This window comes from Dendrobates tinctorius, unplaced genomic scaffold (assembly GCF_039654945.1).
Source record: "Dendrobates tinctorius isolate UK_male_01 unplaced genomic scaffold, ASM3965494v1 ptg000133l, whole genome shotgun sequence".
NCBI classification, from domain to species: Eukaryota; Metazoa; Chordata; class Amphibia; order Anura; family Dendrobatidae; genus Dendrobates; species Dendrobates tinctorius.
In genome coordinates this window covers 20,147,275-20,161,340 of record NW_027361801.1, presented here as the reverse complement: position 1 = coordinate 20,161,340, position 14,066 = coordinate 20,147,275, and the positions used below count along the sequence as shown (strand labels likewise).

Here is a 14,066-nt window from a genome sequence, read left to right as displayed (position 1 = left end):
CAGCTTCATCAGGTTTATGAGATATATTTAGTAATGTACAAAATTTTGCATTGTAATAACAATTCAGCTTTAACCAAAATCAGCGATGATGGCGGACTTCATATGAAACTGGGCTAGGTAGGGTGAAGGGGGGAATTGGAAAAATAATGAAAGACATTACTTACTGTCCTGCAGCGATGACCTCGTTGATTACTTACCGTATGTGACTGCTGCAGCCAATGACTGGTCTCAGTGGTGCACAGAATCAGTCCCGGATTTATCTGGCAATACAGTAAGTGTGTCTTTTATTACTTTATGCAATTTCCCACCTTGAGTCCAATCTTTGAATAGCCTCGGAAATCCTTTTAGGGTACCACATAGAGGACGTCACTGCAGAATTTCAGCAGCGCCAAATCTGCACCAAAATATGCATTGAAAAGGGTGAAATCCACAATGTAATGTGTTATGCAGGAGAATGCAACACATAGCACCAGCCAGTTTACAGTCAATTCTCTCTGCAGTTTGTGAATGAGATTTCAGGAAATCTCACCGACAACGCTGGTACTGCAAAGTGCATCAGATTTTATGTCTGTAGGTGGTTATGCTGCAGGCTTGCTCTCCATACTGGTTCATAGGGCTATTACCTTCTGGTTCTACCAAGGATAAGTCCGGTGCATACAGGATCAGGACACATCTCTATATTGCTGTATTTCCTTTCACGGTAGGAGATCCCTTAAGGTGAACCTGTCATGTCCCTAAATTATTATTATTATTATTTATATAGCGCCATTAATTCCATGGTGCTGTACATGAGAAGAGGGGTTACATACAAAGTTATAGATATCGTTAACAGTAAACAAATTTACAATTGCATTCTATGGGTTAGTGGGATAGAGACAGTAGGTCGGGGGTGCAGCAGCTCTGGTGGTTTTGAGGCGGCGGCTCAGGCGGTGGTGAGGCGGCAGAATGGTTATTGCAGGCTGTAAGCTTTCCTGAAAAGATGGGTTTTCAGGTTCCGTTTTAAGGATCCGAGGGTGGTGGATAATCGGACGTGTTGAGGCATGGAATTCCAGAGGATAGGGGATATTCGGGAGAAATCTTGGAGGCGGTTGTGTGAGGAACGAAAAAGTGTGGAGGAGAGTAGGAGGTCTTGGGAGGATCGAAGATTACGTGAGGAAAGATACTGGGACATTAGTTCAGAGATATAGGGAGGGGATAGGTTGTGGATGGCTTTGTAGGTCAGTGTTAGTAGTTTGAACTGGATGTGTAGGTGAATTGGGAGCCAGTGGAGGGATTTGCAGAGGGGAGAGTCAGGGGAGTAGCGAGGAGAGAGGTGGATTAGTCAGGCAGCAGGGTTGAGGACAAACTGGAGTGGTGCAAGAGAGTTAGAAGGGAGGCCACAGAGGAGAGTGTTGTAGTAGTCAAGGCGGGAGGATAATGAGGGCATGTACAAGAGTTTTAGTAGATTGAGGGCCGAGGAAGGGACGAATTCTGGAAATATTTTTGATTTGGAGGCGACAGGAGGTGGCAAGAATTTGGACGTGTGGTTTGAAGGACAGGGCAGAGTCGAGAGTTACTTCGAGAGAGCGGATTTCAGGTGCGGGAGAGAGCGTGATACCATTTACCATAATGCTAAATGCTATTAACCTGCAGATATGGGGATAATCTGTAAGTTAATAGCGTTACAATTTTGCCTGCCACTTTACTGAAAGCCGGGCTGCTGGGAAAAAATTAACTTTATTCCTCCTAGGAACCGCCGGCTTTCAGTCATGAGGTATGTCTGGATAGGCTACAGCCACCTTTCTACAGAGACAGCTGCAATCCCCCCCATCACCTTGACATCTCACTCTGCAGCACATCTATGCAGAGCGAGCTGTCAAAGTCCTGGAATGTGCTTACATCTGCTCAGGGCACAAATCCATGACTAAAAGCCAGTGGCTCCAGGGAGGAATGAAGTTTATTTTCTCCTGCGCTTTCAGTAAGACCGCATTGTAACACTATTATCCTGCAGATTAACCCCATATATGCAAGTTAGTAGCATTTTGGGACACGACGGGTTCCCTTATTAGTATTACTGGGCTTACAAAGATTACAATGTATTTGACATTCATCATGCAGAACTCATTTTATACACTTTGAAAATTCTCATTGTCAATGCTGTGCATTCAGCGGGGTTTTTAGCTGGACTCCGCTCAGTTTTGATATTTGCACTTTGCTTTCACTCTATAGTGTAAGGTGTTTAGATAGAACCAGTTTACTGAAGAATGCAAGTATATTATAAGAGAGTTCGCCCTTAGCAAATTGTACCTAGCAGGGGTGTACATACACACGTCAATAATGAGCCTTCTGATCACATGCCACATGGACTTTCTATTTACTGGAATATACAGCTAGATATTAATTGTCCTATAACCATAACTGATCAGCTATTCTATGGAAGTCTCTTACCAATGACAAGAACATTGTCACAAACCTTTCCCTTCTTCGAATTGGAGCATCTGACGCATACGCACCGCGAGCTCGTTTAGGGTTTATGGGACTGACATAGGTAGCCAGACGTCGACCTCAGCGATCTACTTCAGCCCATAGACATGGAAGGAAATGGCAGACCAGTTAATTACCATTCTGTTTAAAAGGAAAACACCAGACCCCCATTACCCTAATGGGTGGGTGGAACCCCCAACAGTGATCAGCAACTAAATTGGTATTTGAATTAACTACAACTTAAATATAACTTAGTGTTATGGCTGCATTTTTTTCAGAGCAAAAAAAATAGTATTTTATAGTAGCGGCAAATAAAATAGATTTGTAAAATGTCATTCACACAGTGCATTTTTGTTTCTTGCCCTATATGAACTGCTGTGTATTTTTTAAAAAATATGTCTCTTCTTTTGGCATTTTTTGCCCACTCACATAAATTAATCAAAAACACACATCATGTGTGTAGTGTTTTACCTGCCAACACTCTGTATTTTCAGTGAAGAAAAACAAAGTGTTGAAAGAAAAGCACTGTGTGAACACACCATGGAGGGTTTATGAACATTGAAGTGCCGTCTGCATAGACCCTGCATGACAGTGATAAAAGTCTGTGTAACTAGTCTCATACTGGCCCTGACAAACTCTGGGTGTATGGAAATAATCTCCTTTATGCCATGACCACACATTCAGTATTTTTTCAGTATTTTACATCAGTATGTGTAAGTCAAAACCAAGAGTGGGCGAAAACGACAGCAGCGCGGTTTTAACCCATTTTTTTTCCAGTTTCCTTGATTTCCCCTCATGGGTCGGCAGCAGCCTAAGCTATCTCAATGATTGTGTGCACACAACCCAACCAGATGAGCACAATTGTCATGTCTATCTTCATTTTTACCCAGATAAAACCCTATTAGGCTTTCTGTCTTTTCCAGTTTTTTTAACAAAAAATGCAGAAGTGATGACCCCAAAGGTGGTTTGCACGTTCATGAACAGGCCAATTTTTACAATATTGACCACTGTCCCTTTATGAGGTCATAACTCTGGAACACTTCCATGGATCCTGGTGATTCTGACATTGTTAGTGGTAAAATTTCATTCATATAACTTGCGTTTATTTGTGATAAAAATGGAAATTTGGCAAAAATTTTGAAAATTTCTCAATTTTCGAACTTTGAATTTTTATGCCCTTAAATCACAGGGATATGGCAAACAAAAACCTTAATAAATAACATTTCCCACATGTTTACTTTACACCAGTACAATTTGGGAACCAACATTTTTTTTGTTAGGAAGTTATAAGGGTTAAAAGTTGACCAGCGATTTCTCATTTTTACAACACCATTTTATTTTTAGGGACCACATTTAAAGTCACTTTGAGGGGTCTATATGATAGAAAATACCCAAAAGTGACACCATTCTAAAAACTGCACCCCTGACGATACTCAAAATCACATTCAAGAAGTTCATTAACCCTTCAGGTGCTTCACAGGAATATTCTGAATGTTTAAAAAAAATGAACATTTAACTTTTTTTTCACCAAAAAATTAATTCAGGTCCAATTTTCTTTATTTTACCAAGGGTAACAGGAGAAATTGGACAGCAAAAGTTATTGTGCAATTTGCCCTGAGTACGCTGATACCTGATATGTTGGGGGGGAAACCACTGTTTCGGCGCATGGCAGAGCTCAGAAGGGAAGGAGCGCCGTTTGACTTTTTCACTGCAAAATTGGCTGGAATTCAGATCGGACGCCATGTCACATTTGGAGAGCCCCTGATGTGCCTAAACAGTGGAAACCCTCCACAAGTGACCTAAATATGTGGTGAGAACTTTGAACCCCCAAGGGCTTCACAGAAGTTTATAACGTACAGACGTACAATTAAAAAATCATATTTTTTCCACAAAAAAATCTCTTCACCCCCAATTTTTATTTTCCCAAGGGTATCAGGACCCCAAAAAGTTATTGTGCCATTTGTCCTGAGTACGCTGATACCCCATATGTGGGGGTAAATGACTATTTGGGCGCATGGCAGAGCTCGGAAGGGAAGCAGAGCCATTTGCCTTTTTAGGCTGGAATTGAGATCGAACGCCATGTCGCGTTTGGAAAGCCCCTGATGTGCCAAAACAGTGGAAACCCCCCCCACAAATGACACCATTTTGGAAACTAGATCCCCCAAGAAACTTATCTAGATGTGTGGTGAGCACTTTGAACCCCCAAGGGCTTCACAGAAGTTTATTACGCAAGTGAAAATAAAAAAATCATATTTTTGCCACAAACATGATCTTTTAGTCCCCAATTTTTTTTATTTTCCCAAGGGTAACAGGAGAAATTGGACCCCAAAAGTTGTTGACCAATTTGTCCTGAGTACGCTGATACCCCATATGTGGGAGAAAACTACTGTATGGGCACACGTCGGGGCTTGGAAGGGAAGTAGTGACGTTTTGGAATGCAGACTTTGCTGGAATGGTCTGCGGGTGTCATGTCACATTTGGAGAGCCTCTGATGTACCTAAACAGTGGAAAACCCCCACAAGTGACCCCATTTTGTAAACTAGACCCCCCCAAGGAACTTATCTATATATGTGGTGAGCACTTTGAACCCCCAAGTGCTTCACAGAAGTTTATAACGTAGACCCATGAAAAAATCATTTTTTTCCACAAAAATATTTTTGCCCCCAATTTTTTATTTTCCCAAGGGTAACAGGAGAAATTGGACACAAAAGTTGTTGTGCAATGTGTCCTGAGTAGGCTGATACCCCATATGTAGGGGGGAACCACTGTTTGGGCGCATGGCAGATCATGGCAGGGAAGGAGCACCATTTGATTTTTTCAACGCAGAATTGACTGGAATTGAGATCAGACGCCATGTTGCATTTAGAGAGCACCTGATGTGGCCAAACAGTGGAAACCCCCCCCAATTCTAACTCCAACCCTAACCTCAACACACCCCTAACCCTAGCCCTAGCCATAACCCTAGCCCTAACCCTAACGGGAAACTGGAAATAAATACATTTTTTTTAATTTTATTCTTTTTCCCTAACTAAGGGGTGATAAAGGGGGGTTTGATTTACTATATATGGTGGTTTTTATGTTTGGCAGCTGTCGCACACTAAAAGACGCATTTTATTGTAAAAATAGTTTTTGCATCACCACATTTTGAGAGCTATAATTTTTCCATATTTTTGAGTTATGTGAGGTCTTATTTTTTGCGGGACGAGTTGACGTTTTTATTGGTACCATTTTCGGGCATGTGACATGTTTTGTTCACTTTTGAGGCTACGTGCACACGCTGCGGATTTGGCTTCGCAGATTTTGTAAAATCGACAGGTAAATGTGCAGGTCAAAAGACCTGCGGTTTTACCTGCGGATTGCTCTGCGGTTTTTCCCTGCAGTTTTTCATCTCCACAGATGAAAAATCCGCAGAAAGAATTGACATGTCAATTCTTTCTGCGGTTTCAAAACCGCACAAAAACCGCGCGAAAAAATCTGCACCGTCTGCACTGAGGCTTTTTATTCCCATAGGGAATAATGGTACTGTACACCGCAGGAAAAACTGCTGCGGAACCGCAGCAGAATCCGCAGCGTGTGCACACACCCTTAATCCGATTTTTGGGACTCAGAATGAACAAAACCAGCATTTCATGAATTTCTTTTGGGGGGTGCGTTTACACCGTTCCGCGTGTGGTAAAATTGATAAAGCGGTTTTATTCTTCTGGTCAGTATGATTACAGCGATACCTCATTTATGTCGTTTTTTTATGTTTTGGTGATTTTATGCAATGAAAACATCGCTTTATTCTGCGAGCTCTAACTTTTTTATTTTTTCACTGATGATGCTCTGTGGTGGCTCGTTTTTGCGGGACAAGATGACGTTGTCAGCGGTACCATGGTTATTTATATCCGTCTTTTTGATTGCGTGTTATTGCACTTTTTGTTCGGCGGTATGATGATAAAGCATTGTTTTTTGCTTTTTATTTTTATTTTTTCAGGGGTTTACTTAAGGGGTTAACTAGTGGGACAGTTTTATAGGGCGGGTCTTTATGGACACGGCAATACTAAATATGTGCACTTTTATTGTTTTGGGTTTTTTTATTTCCAAAAAATTAATTTATTAGGGAATATTTTTTTAAAAAATTTATTTAGCGATTTTTTATAAATTATTTTTCCATTTTTTTTTAACTTTATTACATTGTTCCGGGGGGGGACATCACTGCGATCTGACAGGCGCTGCACAAGGCTTCCTCATGCCTGCGCTCTGCAGGCACTGAGGAAGCCGCCTCCCTGCAGGTCCCCGCCACCATCTTGGATCCGGGGGCCTGCAGGGAAGGAGACCCCCAGAGGAGTGCAGCACATCGCGCTGCGCTGGGGGTCGCAGGGAAGCACAGAAGGAGCCCCCTCCCTGCCGATGCTTCCTTAATCCCCCGGTACACTGCAATCATGTTTGATCGCAGTGTGCCAGGGGTTAACTGCTGGGGGCGGTCCATGACCACCCCTGACACATAGTGCCGGGTGTCAGCTGTGATAATCAGCTGACACCCGGCCGCGATCAGCGGCACTCTCCCTGGGGGCGCTGCTGATCGCTATGACGTACTATCCCGTCCATGGGCATTAAGTCCCAGGTCACATGGACGGGATAGTACGTCTAATGTCAGAAAGGGGTTAAAGGCTGTATCCCTGGATATAAACTCTTCCCAATAATTGTTGTATGTCCTTTTTGTATATCGTATAAAGTATATGAGATAAATTTAATCCCAAGGCCCGAATTTTGTGAGTGACATTTGGCACCCAGTTTATATGGTGAATGTTTGTTGGCATGTGCATTTAGCCCATAGTGCATAGTGGTGACACAGGGGGGTTAATCCCTTCTGTGGTTGCTGTCTGTGTGCTGGTACTCTGCCTCTGTCCTCTAGGGGGCATGTGGCGTAGTGCTTGTGGCTTATGCACAGCCATTGGTATGTTTTGGGTGTTCAGTTCATCACTTAATATGATCACTACAAGTGCCCTACTCCATTTAAGTATGGTACCCCTGACGAAGCCACCTAGAGTGGCGACACGCGTCCGGTCTCTGGCTCTACCTGCCCCACTTCACATCTCATGGGTTTTGTATTGTGCTGATCTATATGTGTGGTTATCATTTGGGGTGGTTATGGATGTTTTCTCTGTCAAATTAGACCCTCTCTAGCCCCTAATGGTCGGGCTGATCTGGTCCTTGATGTTCTCTATGCCTGATCTTGGGCTGGGGTACCTCTACACATATATGAGGTCTATTTAGTGTGCATTTCTATCTTTTTTGTACACCTCATAGTGATCAGCATCTTCTTGGGTTTACATTATCCCTTGTACTGTTTTTTGTAATTATTGGGTTGGAATTGCATCATTGTTTCATTGTATTTATATATTAGGCCGGGGTCACACTAACCGCCGTAAAATACGGTCCGTAGTTTACAGGCGTAATACGGATGAATGACCCCTAAATAGTGCTCCGCATGTCATCCGTAAGCAAGGTGTGGTCGTGTATTTTGCGCATGTAAGCATCCATATGTAATCCGGATGCCATCCGTATGCTGAGATTTTCTCGCCAGCTTGCAAAATGGACATATAATGGAGCCCTATGACAGGTTTTATAACACAAAAGAAAGAATAGATATAGGCACATAGAATACATACATATATATATATATATATACAGTGGGGAAAAAAAGTATTTAGTCAGTCAGCAATAGTGCAAGTTCCACCACTTAAAAAGATGAGAGGCGTCTGTAATTTACATCATAGGTAGACCTCAACTATGGGAGACAAACTGAGAAAAAAAAATCCAGAAAATCACATTGTCTGTTTTTTTTTCATTTTATTTGCATATTATGGTGGAAAATAAGTATTTGGTCAGAAACAAGCAATCAAGATTTCTGGCTCTCACAGACCTGTAACTTCTTCTTTAAGAGTCTCCTCTTTCCTCCACTCATTACCTGTAGTAATGGCACCTGTTTAAACTTGTTATCAGTATAAAAAGACACCTGTGCACACCCTCAAACAGTCTGACTCCAAACTCCACTATGGTGAAGACCAAAGAGCTGTCAAAGGACACCAGAAACAAAATTGTAGCCCTGCACCAGGCTGGGAAGACTGAATCTGCAATAGCCAACCAGCTTGGAGTGAAGAAATCAACTGTGGGAGCAATAATTAGAAAATGGAAGACATACAAGACCACTGATAATCTCCCTCGATCTGGTGCTCCACGCAAAATCCCACCCCGTGGGGTCAGAATGATCTAAAGAACGGTGAGCAAAAATCCCAGAACCACGCAGGGGGACCTAGTGAATGAACTGCAGAGAGCTGGGACCAATGTAACAAGGCCTACCATAAGTAACACACTACGCCACCATGGACTCAGATCCTGCAGTGCCAGATGTGTCCCACTGCTTAAGCCTGTACATGTCCGGGCCCGTCTGAAGTTTGCTAGAGAGCATTTGGATGATCCAGAGGAGTTTTGGGAGAATGTCCTATGGTCTGATGAAACCAAACTGGAACTGTTTGGTAGAAACACAACTTGTCGTGTTTGGAGGAAAAAGAATACTGAGTTGCATCCATCAAACACCATACCTACTGTAAAGCATGGTGGTGGAAACATCATGCTTTGGGGCTGTTTCTCTGCAAAGGGGCCAGGACGACTGATCCGGGTACATGAAAGAATGAATGGGGCCATGTATCGTGAGATTTTGAGTGCAAACCTCCTTCCATCAGCAAGGGCATTGAAGATGAAACGTGGCTGGGTCTTTCAACATGACAATGATCCAAAGCACACCGCCAGGGCAACGAAGGAGTGGCTTCGTAAGAAGCATTTCAAGGTCCTGGAGTGGCCTAGCCAGTCTCCAGATCTCAACCCTATAGAAAACCTTTGGAGGGAGTTGAAAGTCCGTGTTGCCAAGCGAAAAGCCAAAAACATCACTGCTCTAGAGGAGATCTGCATGGAGGAATGGGCCAACATACCAACAACAGTGTGTGGCAACCTTGTGAAGACTTACAGAAAACGTTTGACCTCTGTCATTGCCAACAAAGGATATATCACAAAGTATTGAGATGAAATTTTGTTTCTGACCAAATACTTATTTTCCACCATAATATGCAAATAAAATGAAAAAAAAACAGACAATGTGATTTTCTGGATTTTTTTTTCTCAGTTTGTCTCCCATAGTTGAGGTCTACCTATGATGTAAATTACAGACGCCTCTCATCTTTTTAAGTGGTGGAACTTGCACTATTGCTGCCTGACTAAATACTTTTTTTCCCCACTGTATATATATATATATATATATATATATATACACACACATGTAATTGAGACACATATATTTATATTTCACAGAGTTCTTCATAGCAGAATAGCCGCTAATTCAATTGCCGGCTTTTGTGAAATCATTCCCCAACCCGACATGAAATGACACATGGTTTACATACAGTAAACCATTTCATTTCATGTATTTTTATATGTCCCCGACTAATAATTAGATGAGGGTTTGTGTGCAAAATTTAGGAGTTGTAGTTGTTATTTTAAGGGGTTAATTCGTTGTTAAAAAATGCGTGGGCTTCCCATTGCCCTGTAGCGGTGGCGAATGGGTTAATCTAACAAAGGGTTAATGTCATCTTACAATCGAATGGTGACATTAACCCTTTGTTAGATTAACCCACTCGCCATGAAAAAACATGAAATGAAATGCTTTACTGAATGTAAACCATGTGTTATTTCATGTCGGGTTGGGGAATTATTTGATAGAAGCCGGCAATTTAATTTGCGGCTATTCTGCTATGAAGAACTCTGTGAAGTATAAATATATATATATATATGTTTGTCACAATGACATGTATGTATATATATATAAATGCATTCTATGTGTATATATATTCTCTATTTCTTTATTAAACCTGTCAGTGTGAGTTTACTGTATAGCGCACTGAATTGCCGGCTTTTCTAAAAGACAGCGGGTGCGTATTTCTCGCAAGTCACACATGTGGTCCGTGTGTAATGCGTATTTTTAGCGCACCCATAGACTTTCATTGGCGTACTACGGGCGTAGTACGCTGACAATCGCAGCATGCTGCGATTCGCACGGACCGTAGACTACGCCCGAGAATTATACGGCTGTTCGGAGCAAACCCATAGAGAATAATTTGTCCGTGTGTAATGCGTGCTTTTAACGCCTCTCACTCGTCCGTATTCCTCTCTAGTGTGACCCCGGCATTATTGGTGTTATGCTCTATATTACCTATGTGTGGGCTTACTAATTCTCCTATTGAGAATCCTGTTTACATGGACCTAGGGATATAGGCATCATTCACAGTGAGGGTGATAGTTGGTAGCAGGTGGGCTGCTCTATTATGAGCATTGTATTATTTGTGTATGTGTCACATTTGTGACCTTTTTTAATGTTTTTAATAATTTTTGCTGTTTGCTGTGTTTAATAAAATTTGTATTATATATGCTATGTCCTATTCAGGGTGATCCCCTGCTCATGGCCTATTTCTTTCTCTCCTTTTTGTCAAAAATATATATGTACTATTTAGGTCTAGGTTGGATCCCCTTAATTATCCTTTCGGTGGTGCCCCCATTTCTTTGTTTCTCAGAGATATGCTAGTGTGAAACTAGCCTTAGACTTGCATTGGCAAGTCTCTGGCATAATACAGTGCAAATTGCAGCATGCTGCGATTTCACACGCACGTATAATATGGGCGAGAAAAAACGGATGATGGGAGCTGCCCCATAGATTAACATTGGTCCGAGTGCTATGTGATTTTTTTTCTCGCATAGCACTCGTCCGTATTTCTCTCTAGTGTGACTCCAGCCATACTTTTCCTCTGATTGTTCCACTCCTGCCTTTGGCTTCTAAATACTGATGTAAAATACTGACCACATACTAAACATGTGAATGAGGCCTTAGCAGTAATGCTTCCAGTGGAGTGTACCCATATTCAGAATCTGTCATAAAAAAAACCTCTGTATAAATCTCGAGGCATAGAGGAGGTACAGTAGGGGCCACATAAACCACAATAAATATGCAAGAGCCTGAAGGATGAATTGACACAAGCTCAGTGTGCCGTACAAATTACAAAAATTAAAAAAAAAAAACCACAAAAACAATGCTCATCTACAATAAATCAGAAGCAGCTGAATAATTTGTTTGGCTAAAAATTGCTTTGCAAAGTCACTGCAATTCACAGTAAAGGAATTCTTTAGCTAAAGAGGACCTGTCACTTGCTCAAAAAATTATGTTAAGGACCTTGTAAAAATCCCTGAGCGCCCCTGACTCTACCATTTTCTTTCATTTTGCATTGCGTTGATCCCTTACAGAGATATTCATATTTATCATTTAGAGCGCAGTATGTGAAATCTCTGGTAGCCGACCAAATGGCTTAAAAGTCTTCTCTGTTGACTCTTGCTTTCACCCTCATCAGACACTGCCAATCACAGATGCTCTAGCAGACTCAGCACCTGCTTAGCTATGATTGGCAATATCTAGCAAGGAGGGGTGAAAGCACACGCCAACAGAGAAGACTCTGAAGAAACACCAAGTTGAACTACAAGCAGAAATTTCACATACTGTGTGCCAAAACAAACAAATGTGAATATCTTTGCAATGGAGTGACTCAGCACAAAATGGAAAAAAGCAGCAGAATCAGGGGAGCTCAGGGATTCTACAAGGTATTTAACTTAAGTTTTTGGAGCAAGTGAATAGTCATCTTTAAGTAGCTCTGCATGCTGAGAGTTTTCTTTGTTTCTAAAAAAAAAAAAAAAAAACTAACACCAAATGGAAATCAGACTAACCCCATAATAATCACTTCCATTTCCATCAGCTAGCATACAGCTCCGTTTTGGGCACGAATGCTCTGTTTTAAGAACAGAACATACAATTGGAACTCTCAGATGGACACGTAATCTTACTACGAGCTACATGAGAAAAAGTTGACGGTGTGGTTTTTCCTGTACTATTTATAGTGGATTTTTTTTAAAAAAAATTTAAGAATATATGCAAATTCCACTTTCACAAATTGCCTGAAAAATGGGCATTTGCTGATTATTAAAAAAATAAAAATAAACCAATAGATAAAAAAACAAGCAAATTAAGTGTCAGGAGTTTATTTTGCTCTGCTTTGCAAACCTCAGTACAAACACTGCTTTCCTCTCAACCAAATGAAAACAAAGTGGTTCAATTGTTTGGTTGCAAGATCCTTTCCCAAAAAGTGGAAGTGCAATTACAAAGTTAGAGGTAGTCGCAATATAAAACATTCACATACGTATAACTGTGTGTATGAAAGTTTTTTTTCCCATTACTGATGCACTACACGGACAAAAGTATTGAACACACTTTTTAATTGTTGAATTTAGGATTTTACATTCAGTCTCATTGCCCCGGTTGCATGGCTTCAAAAACCATAAAAAGGCTAAAGTAACTGTTGGATCCATTCTTCTGGTGACTTCTTCTTGGAACACGCCACTATTTTATTTATGGAATTAAAAAGCAAAAAACAAAAAACTTCTGCAGCGAAACCTCGATAAAACATGCCCATAGAGACGCCATAAAAGATACTTCAAGGAAAACACGACCAGAGTTTTCTTGAAGCATCTTCCGTTTCAAAATGATGAGGGTACACTGGTGTGTAAAGAGCGCTGTGTGCACATACCCAAAGCAGCGTGGTCCTGTAATAGGATGTCACCGGTGTAACAAGTCAGCTCAATAAAATCCTTCTATCCTAAATATTCCATGTTCACATTTGAGTAGTATTATTGAAAAGTGGAAGCTTTTAAGAACTACAGTAACTCGGCCACGGAGTGAGAGGCCACGTAAAGTTACAGAGCAGACTCGCCCAGTGCTGAGGCACATAATTGTAGTTACAATCCTCCTCTGATATTAAAGGGGTTGTCCTACAGTAAAATATTTTTTTAAGGAAGGGATTGTTTGAGAATAAACAGAATTATACTCACCTTCTAGGGACCCAATGGATCCAGTGCAGACCTTTCAGGAAATCTGCAGAGGCGTCAGAAGCCATGTCTGCTCCATATTGGAAGACAGAGCACTGCTGCAGGTCAGGTGAGTGCAAGTGTGTCATCAGCTGATACGCTCTTTTAGTCAATTGACCGCTGCAACCAATCACAGGCTGCAGCAATGCTGTGACTATTAATTACATGTTCTTCTAGTTACTAGGTTTGACAGCATTGTGCCAACTGTAATATTTGCTTAAAGCACAACTCCAGCGTGTTTTTTTTTCACTGCTGGAGTGGTCTTTTAATCGTAAGTCCCATGCCCCCGGTCATATACTCAGCCTCCGACATCTTCACCATTTTTTGTGGCCGCTCCGGAAGTCAGAAGCTACATCACAAGCTCTCAACGCAAATCTATGAGAGCCAGAATGAGGCACTCATAGACTTACGCTTATTAGTGACCTCCGGCTCACCCAGCAAACACTGGAGCAGCTGGCAGGTCACAAGCTGCAGGAGAGGGACCGGAGCAGCGGTAAAACAGATGAAAATGTCAGAAGGTGAGTAAGATGGGGCAGCGGACTTAGATTTTAAACACCACTCCAACAGTGAAATAAAAAACACGATTGAAGTGGTGCTTTAAAAAA

At 41.6% G+C, this 14,066-nt stretch overlaps 1 protein-coding gene across 3 annotated transcripts in view; it reads right to left on the bottom strand.

Annotated features, from left to right (window-relative positions):
- Positions 1-13,507, bottom strand: part of VGLL1 (vestigial like family member 1) — a 56,108-nt gene extending 42,601 nt beyond the window's left edge. Inside the window, exons 1-2 of one of the 3 annotated variants that reach the window (XM_073543553.1) lie at positions 13,426-13,497; positions 198-260 (exon numbers count right to left, since the gene is read on the bottom strand). The gene's annotated coding sequence lies outside the window, so the exon portion shown is untranslated. Of the gene's footprint in view, positions 1-197; positions 261-2,452; positions 2,572-13,425 lie in introns of those variants that run through there. The other 2 variants (XM_073543552.1, XM_073543555.1) reach the window with 2 other exon arrangements.
- Positions 13,508-14,066: the final 559 nt, after the last annotated feature.